The sequence below is a fragment of the Bidens hawaiensis genome, unplaced genomic scaffold, assembly GCF_021521415.1.
Source record: "Bidens hawaiensis isolate Kalapana, Puna unplaced genomic scaffold, B.hawaiensis_p1.1 tig00009191_1, whole genome shotgun sequence".
NCBI lineage: Eukaryota > Viridiplantae > Streptophyta > Magnoliopsida > Asterales > Asteraceae > Bidens > Bidens hawaiensis.
Genome location: NW_027491678.1, coordinates 86,969 through 95,644, shown reverse-complemented (window position 1 = coordinate 95,644; position 8,676 = coordinate 86,969).

Here is an 8,676-nt window from a genome sequence, read left to right as displayed (position 1 = left end):
TAACCTTATTATACTGCATCAACACGCATCCTAACCCTCTACGCGATGCGTCACAATACGTGACAAAACCATCGTCTCCATCGGGGAGACTTAAAATCGGCGCTTGGCACAATTTTAATGGTTTCTATCTTATTTGGATCTATGTGAAATCCTTGTTGCTTTACAACATGACCAAGGGATTATGCTTTCTGTATTCAAAGTCACATTTCGAAAACTTCGCGGATAACTCCTCTTGCTTTAACACTTCCACCATTTTCCTTAAACGTCGTTCGTGCTCTTCCTTACGTTGCAAATATATCAAAATATCATCAATGAATGTTATGACAAATTTGTCAAAATAAAGTTTATAGACTCGGTTCATGAGGTCCATGAACACTGCCGGCGCATTTGTTAGCCCGAGAGGCATAACTAAGAATTCATAATGGCCGTAACGAGTCCGAACGCTGTTGTTGCAACGTCCTCCTCTTGGATTTTTCATTTGGTGATAACTATATCTAAGATCAATTTTCTAAAAATAAATCGCCCATTGCAATTGGTTAAATAGATCATTTACTTCGAAAAAGTGAATACCTATTCCTGATCGTCACTTAATTCAATTCTCCCTAATCAATACATATCCTAACACTTCCGTCCTTCATTTCCCAATTAACACTGGTGCACCCCATGGCGACTAACTAGTTCGTATAAAACCTTATCCACTTATTCTTGCATTTCAGTTGGTGCAAGTCGGTAAGATGCTTTAGCAACAGGGCCAGCTTGAGGCATTAAATCGATTCTGAATTCGACCTGTTGGGTTGGCGGTAATCCAGGAAGTTCTTCTGGGAAAACTTGTGGATATTAAGTATCACCGGGACATCTTCCATATGTTTTCTTTTAAATACTTTGGCCATCGCGTTTGTTAAATACACCACGTCTTCTTGTCGTAAATATTATATCATCTCAAGATGAGATTAGAGTGGTAACATAATACCGTACACTTTTCTCTGTATCTAATCGCTTCATCGTCCGAAGAAGAGCTTCTAATCATCTTCTTTTCATATTTGATTTCAGCTTCATGTCGGGTTAGCCAATCCATGTTAGCTATTACGTCACAACTTCTTAACTTTACTGGTCGTAGGTCAATAAGGAAAGGTTAATCGTTCAGAATAATAGGACAATTCCAAACAATTTAGTTAACCATTAGGGGTTTACCGTTAGCGATTCTACAGTATAGGGTTCTATAGTTTCACTAATCGGAATCTTTCCAAACGATAGGTGGTTAACAGGAACTATCTTCTATCGACGACCGTAAGAATATCACTGAAGCCTATTGATTTAAAACTACAACGTACTCAATACCACCTTTGGATCATGACGTGCTTTAGTCAAGTTACTCACAAAAGCACGGCTCCTTGCTTGATCAGAGGTTGATGCTTGTCATGAGGTTCGTCTTCCAATGACACCTTGGTTCAAATTTGGGCAATTCCTCTTGAAACGTTCTGTACTGCCACATTCATAGCAAGTACAACCGTTTGGCGTAATTTGGTTTCTTTGGATGGATTGTTATTGAAGTTGTTGGGTTCGGAGTGGTTGTACACGAATGGGTTGGGGTTGCCGGTTCACATGGCTTCAATTGGTTCTACAATTGGGCATTACGTCCATCTTTACCACACCTGTGGCCTACTATCACTCGACATTCTTCTTCCTGCCGATAACCATATTTTCCACATTTAGGGAAGGACCCTTCATGCGGTTCATGTTTTCACACCAGAACTAGTCTTAGTATAATTCTGGGTTGTAGGACATACCTACTTATTCAAAAGCCTATCTTGCACTATACCTTTATCACTTCTCTTCTTTAACACCCGATGTCTCACCTAACGTCCTTCCAGTCCGCTTCCCATAAGGTTAAATATATCGATGCTGGCTTGTGACACAACCCTTCCAAAGGTTGTATATTTTACAGGATTGACTATACTCCTTATCGATGGAGTTAGTCCCCAATATAGCGCTCACTTCGCTTAGTTTCAGGAGTAAATAGCCATGTTACCAGACATGACAATTCCTTCAAACGATTAGCGTGTTCTAAGTGATCAGCACATAACATTTCTATCTTCCATAGCTCAGTTTCCAATCTCTGAACTTAATTACTCGAATAAAAGTGCTCTAGCACAAGAATTTTAAATCCTGACCATATCATCTGAGCAATAATTTTCTAACTATAATTTTGTACCATCGTGTTCCATCACGATACAACATAATCTACCAACATATCTGTAGCATATTTCACTACACAATGTTCTAGACTCTTACCAATATCCTTAACCATTTCGATCTTTTCTATCCACTCGTTAATCTATTCCTCCCTTTACCATCAGTAAACTATTAATAATTTCCTTAACACAGTCAACAAACATATCCTTCATACCGGATCTAATTCATTACGACTACTATTCACGTTTAGTTTATAACTAATACTGGTAGTCATAATAGTATTCGGTGGGACATTAACACTCTTAGTAATAACACTAAGAATTGAAATATTCATAATCATGTGATTGCTCGATCTACAAGTCTGCGATCACATTTGCATCAACACTAGCAGTGATCTGTGATACGACATTCGGTATCATCATCTGCTATCTTTGAGCAATCAACTGAATCATATCAATCTCCATCATTGGAGTTACTCTTTTTATGTCATTCTGCCGTACTCATCCCGTACGCAGTGATCAATATTAATTTCACCGTATAACTCGTTACCAGCTCAATTATAACAGCAAGTACACATACACACCAAGTATTATCATACATATTACACATACTAGTATCTAGTATATATGTCCCACAAATATAATAACATATGGACTTAACCTGACGTCGGTTAACGTTTAAATATTTTTCATACTCTTGTCACCAACTGACATATAGTTCTTTCTCAACAAAGATTAATGTTTACTATGCTTGATTTCAATATCCTTCTGCATGTCAGCATAACCGATACATGCTCACCGTGAGCACCAAACGATTACGTACAACGGAGTTATAATATCCGTGTCTATTTGTATATCTGGCATACACAGTATACCACCTATGAACGAACAGCCAACTATGCTATAATGATTCCAACACCTCCTTGTGTATGGGTAATCATTCTATTCGAGTATACATGGGTATAGGCATCTAACGGATGTAAGGATAACATAGGGAGTTGCAAGGTTCAAGGTAATCGCGCAATATGGGTTGCCTTCAAATATTATCAATTACTATTATGGGAAACTCTATCACTTGCTCAGTCAATGTCCTCAGGCGTTCTAGGTTCGCTAAAATCGGTAATTCTCGATCTGGAGTTGGTCTGTCTCATATGTTTGTAAGTGAGAGATACACATATATATTTATATATATTATTTTTATTTGCTCATTTATTATCAAATTTATTATTATTATTATTATTTTATTTTATATATATATTTTTTATTTATCTATTTACCTTAATGGAATAAGAACGGGTTCAGGTACAGATCCGTCCGTACGTAAGGGTCGGCGGTTCGGGTGAACATAGGGGGTTATTAGGATATGCGGTACCGGTGTTGGTAGGGTATGGGATTTATCAATTTCGGTTGGGAGTGACGGTTACTCGATATTTCTGGTTAATGTCAAACGGGAGATCTAATTTGGTACTATCATAACTGTGGCCCGATAAGTCAGACTTATCATCAACCGATGCTCTCGAAATTTCAGCATCCTCGGTACTTTTATTATTTCATCCCCCGGTTCCTTATCCGGGTCTTATTTCTCAATACTTGCACCCACAAGATATGCACACACACACACACACACATATATATATATATATATATATACACACACATTAGCACGCATAAATAATATTATATACTTTACACATATGTTGCCATTTTTACCTATTAACGTACCCCGTGACTTCCCCCGAGCTCCCTCGTGCGGACAAGTCTGTTATTATGTTCCGGACCATAATAACTCACTTGTCCATTCAAGTTCATCCAGATCTCGTCACTATAAATTATTAGTTGATATTCAGATCCTATAATACTTGAGTTACTGGTTATATTTTAGGTATCTTTTAAAAACATCTTAATTCTTTATAACCAATGGCTCTGATATCAAGTTCTGTAACACCCCGCAACCGCAGCGGAAACGTAAACGGGATGCAACAGACACCTCTGATATCAACCACATTGTTTATAAAGAAAACTGAATACATTAATATAATTCAAATTACATTATCTTGTATTTCATTACCGTCTAGGTGATACACACATCATACAATACGATACACAATTCTATTTGTTATAATGTATCCTAACATCCTGCACGCAAATCTTACACACATCAAGCACTTAGCACGTAAGCAATCACTTCATCTTAATTGTACCTGAAAAGCATGTGAGAAAGCGGGTCAACTACGAATAGTTGGTGAGTTTCACAATTCGAGTAAACCATGATAAATAATTATCATAAAATAATATTATTATCGATGTAATTATGCTGAGCCCACAAGTGAAACCTCTGACTATCACACACAACCCCGTGGCATACTCCGCCCACGAACCTGCCCCAAACCGCTATGCCTAACATTACATAGCAAAATAAATATAACACCCAATATAGACATGTGCAACTGGCTGGGAAACATCAGCAAATCCATGCCGGACCAGTTGGGTTTGTCAGACCAATAGTACTATCCACACTCTACCGGCTTTCAGTTAATCACTCGTGTTCCGGGGCCTTAGAATGTTAGCAACTCAGACAATTACCATCTTAGTACATTTCCGTACGATTCCCGTACAATAAAATATATATAAATCCACGCAAATCCATGCGTTCAGTATGTACTTAAACATTTCAGTAAAAACATGCTTCCGCCCCGAGAAAATATTCTAAAACAGTTCCGAGAAAGGGGCTCGTGAAACTCACCTTAGCACATGCAAGCAGGTAACAACAATCATTATCAATTAACACGTCCAATCTGTAATATGATCCCTACGATCGTTATTATACACTTATTGTTTATATAATCTTTTAACCGTATCAACCGGTACATCTGGGGACACTGTTAACCCAGTACTGTACCCGAAATACTTCTCCGGACTCAGATTGTGATATCGTTTAGAGTTCCATGGTCACAATTACTATTAGTCGTTTTTCTCGTTTTGCGTGCCTAGCACGGTTATCCGTTTTTATGTTTCAAAAATGAGTTTGGTCACACACGACCCGAAAATAGTGGCTGACTGATAATTTAATTAAAGATGTGAAATTATAGCTCGGTTTAGACGTCCCGATTGGCCGCGGGACCCGTTTCCGTCTTTGGCGTACCGGAAACTGTTAACATAGGTTAAAATTACAAATCATCCGAATTATGTTCGGATGATTTATTTTTACTTGTTTAACTCAATTATATGAAAATAGTTCATTTTTAGGGTTTTTATACACCAGTCAGCTCGCTTATGCGAACTTCACCGGTTTACGCGTTTTAACTTTAAAAGTTTGATAATTAGCACAAATAATTAACCGTTTAATCTCGGATCTTAAAATTTTGCACAAATCACTTTTTGACAGTGGGGAATTTTATAAAAATATTTTCAGAATTAATTTCTGTATTTAAAATTTATTTATCTATTTTTAAACACCATTTAAACACTAAATATGTCGTAAATACCAAACGACCTTAGAAAAATCCCAAATTTTTGCTGGATGTCCCTTGCCATCCACATAGTCCCCTGTAAGTTTTCCAGAACCAAAATCTTCTTTTACATGCCATTTTCACTAAAACCGAGCTAGAAAACCCTAGAACTCGTTTAACCGAAAATCCTACTTAGACTTCTCCAACTGACCTCAAATTTTGTGTGTGACTTGTACATGATATAAAAATCTTATCTGAAATTTTCCAGAACTTTTCATGATATTTAACTATTTTTCACTATTTTTGGTCAAAACCGAGCATTAAATTCACCAAATATTCATCCTTTATCCAAAAATTACCAAAAATTCACAGAACTCATATTTTCATGTATCTAACACCTCTGCTAAATTTCATGACCTAAATCTACATGTATCACAATCTGTCCAAATATCCCAAAACCGAACATAACCGAATATACCTTTCGTTTTCCGCCACTACAAGCTACAAACTCGTCTTTCCGCCTTATCTACCACTAAATACAGAACCTACAACCAACATACCACAATACCAAGCAAGTTACACTCACGATCAAGCCTCTTACACTATAGTTTCGGTTATGATTCAAAAACAAAGATTTAAACCGTAAAAATTCGTTCTTGGTTCGTTTAACCCCTTTCTTGGACCAAGATCCCTTGTATAACCCGTATACATCACTTGATCATGCAAGAATCAGTTTTCATCTTTGAAACCTCATTTTCTTGCAATTAAACTCAAGAAACGAAGATGGAAACGTATATAACCCGATCATTACCTTGTTTTCTTGCTAAAAACTCTCGGTTTTTGATCATGAAGTTGAGAGAGGAGAAGGATTGTTGAGTTGTTTGCTAGAAAAAAATAACAAAAGAATGAGGGGTGGGGGCTTTGGTCCGATCGGAAAGGTGAGAGGGGTGGGGTGGGACCCACCTCTCCATTTCTAGCCACAAGATTGGATTCTCGTAATCCGGATAACGTTTTGGATAATCTGGTTCAGTTCGTTTTTCGGTTAAATGTCTAACTCGGCTTAAAACGAGGCTAAAACGGTCGTTTTTCGGCTAAAAAAATGAAATTTATATAAAACCGATTTAAAAACGTCAAAAACTTAAATCATGACATTTATTAACTTAAAACGTCATATTATTAATTATTACGCATCTTTTTCGGCTTGATCGATCGTCCCTTGCTCGGTGTGGTATTAAAGGTTTCGTTTAACGTACCGACGTACTTATTAAATCGAAATTCTTTTTCTGTGCTTTAATTCACTTATCCCGAAGCTTTAACACTTCGTAAACATCACTAAATACTATAGACACCGTCTATAATTGAACCCTCGATTCGTTCGGGTTTCAATAACTATCGATCGATTAATCACATATTCAATACGATGAATTATGTATTCACGTACAATCAGTACAATGAACCATGTATTCTTGTATAATTACTATGGTAATTCACGTACCCGACATTAAATATGACGTAACTATTGTCTTCCGGTTAGGGTATACCGGGTTTCGTCGGTTCACCAACCTCTATCTCATCTCTGTTTACCACACTAGAACCACCCCTGATCCATCAACAAATATCACTGTGTTAGCTGTAATCATTTCAATTGGCTTGGCAGCTGTTGGATCTTTATAAATAATTATCTGCTTGCTCGAATCATCACCGCCACTAACACCAGCACCAGAGGATGAACCATGCGATTGTTTAGGCTCACCTCCTGCATCAGACTCGTCAGGATCATCATCGTCATTCTTGAGTTTCTTGAGGGCATCTTCTTTACAAGTTAATTGTAAAATCAACTCTTCTTGTTCCTTTAATTTCACCCCCTAAGACTCAACAATCGTACGCAACGACTTAGTCTCCTTCTGACAGAAAGAAATATAACTCATCATTCGTCGTTGATTCTCCATTAGTCGTTCTTGAGTTTGACGGTCAGCTGCCATTTGATTTTCATATAGATGTAGCAGATTTAGCAGCATTTCAGTTTGACGACCTGGTGGCAAGTTGTATACGGACGGGTGAACAGGTTGAACAGGTCCTTGAGGCCGAGTGATTCTCATGAATGAGACATCACTAGGCGGAGGTGGAGGAGGAGGAAAAGTAGTTGTTGGCGGAGGAGGAGGTCTCATTGATGTAGTAGGAGATACTGTAGACAATGCAGCAGGAGGTCTCGGTATCTCGGTTAACGCCATTTGAGGAATAATACCGAGCCTCTCGTGTGACACCATCATCTTCGTCAAAGTAAGCATCGGAGTGCTAGTAGTTAGCGACACCGCCGAGCTTTGAGGAGTTGATTGACGTGGTGGTGGGGTTCCAATGATTACCCCAGCCCCAGCAGACACACGGGGCTTCTTTGATGGTTCACCAGTAGCAACAACTTTACCCTTTCTTTTTCTTTCCAGCTGAGCTTTCATGGTGGCAGCTAGAGCAGCATCGACTGCATCTTGTTGTTCTTTAAGAGCTCGTTCACCATCTCCATCAGCACCATCATTCCCATCATTATCACCATCGTCATCTCCACCATCATTGTTCCCACCTTCTCCCCCTTCACGCTCGGAATCCGAATCATCGTGGATCCAGCGTTCATTAGGAGGACATACATAATTTGGATTGATTATACGACTAATCATCCGTTTATCCTGTGGTTTCTCGTTTCTATTAATTAACATACGATGAACGGTATCAGCAGTCATGTGTTCTTGATGAGGTACATCATTCACTCTTGTATGATCGATATCCAAATTCGGGATCAATTCTTGAATAATAAGCTGTAGGAAACGGGGGTACATCAAGAATTTCTTCGACTGAAGAGTTTGCTGAACCTGTTCCTTCAAATGATCAAAAATGAGTTCTGAGTAGTTGAAGGGCTTGTTTAGGATTAGAGCAACAAACGCCGACTGCAAACTTAGTCTACACTCATCAAAACCACCGCGACGTCCACTCATACAATGAAGTAGAACATGCAACAAATACTTGTATGGTGGACACAACCCGTT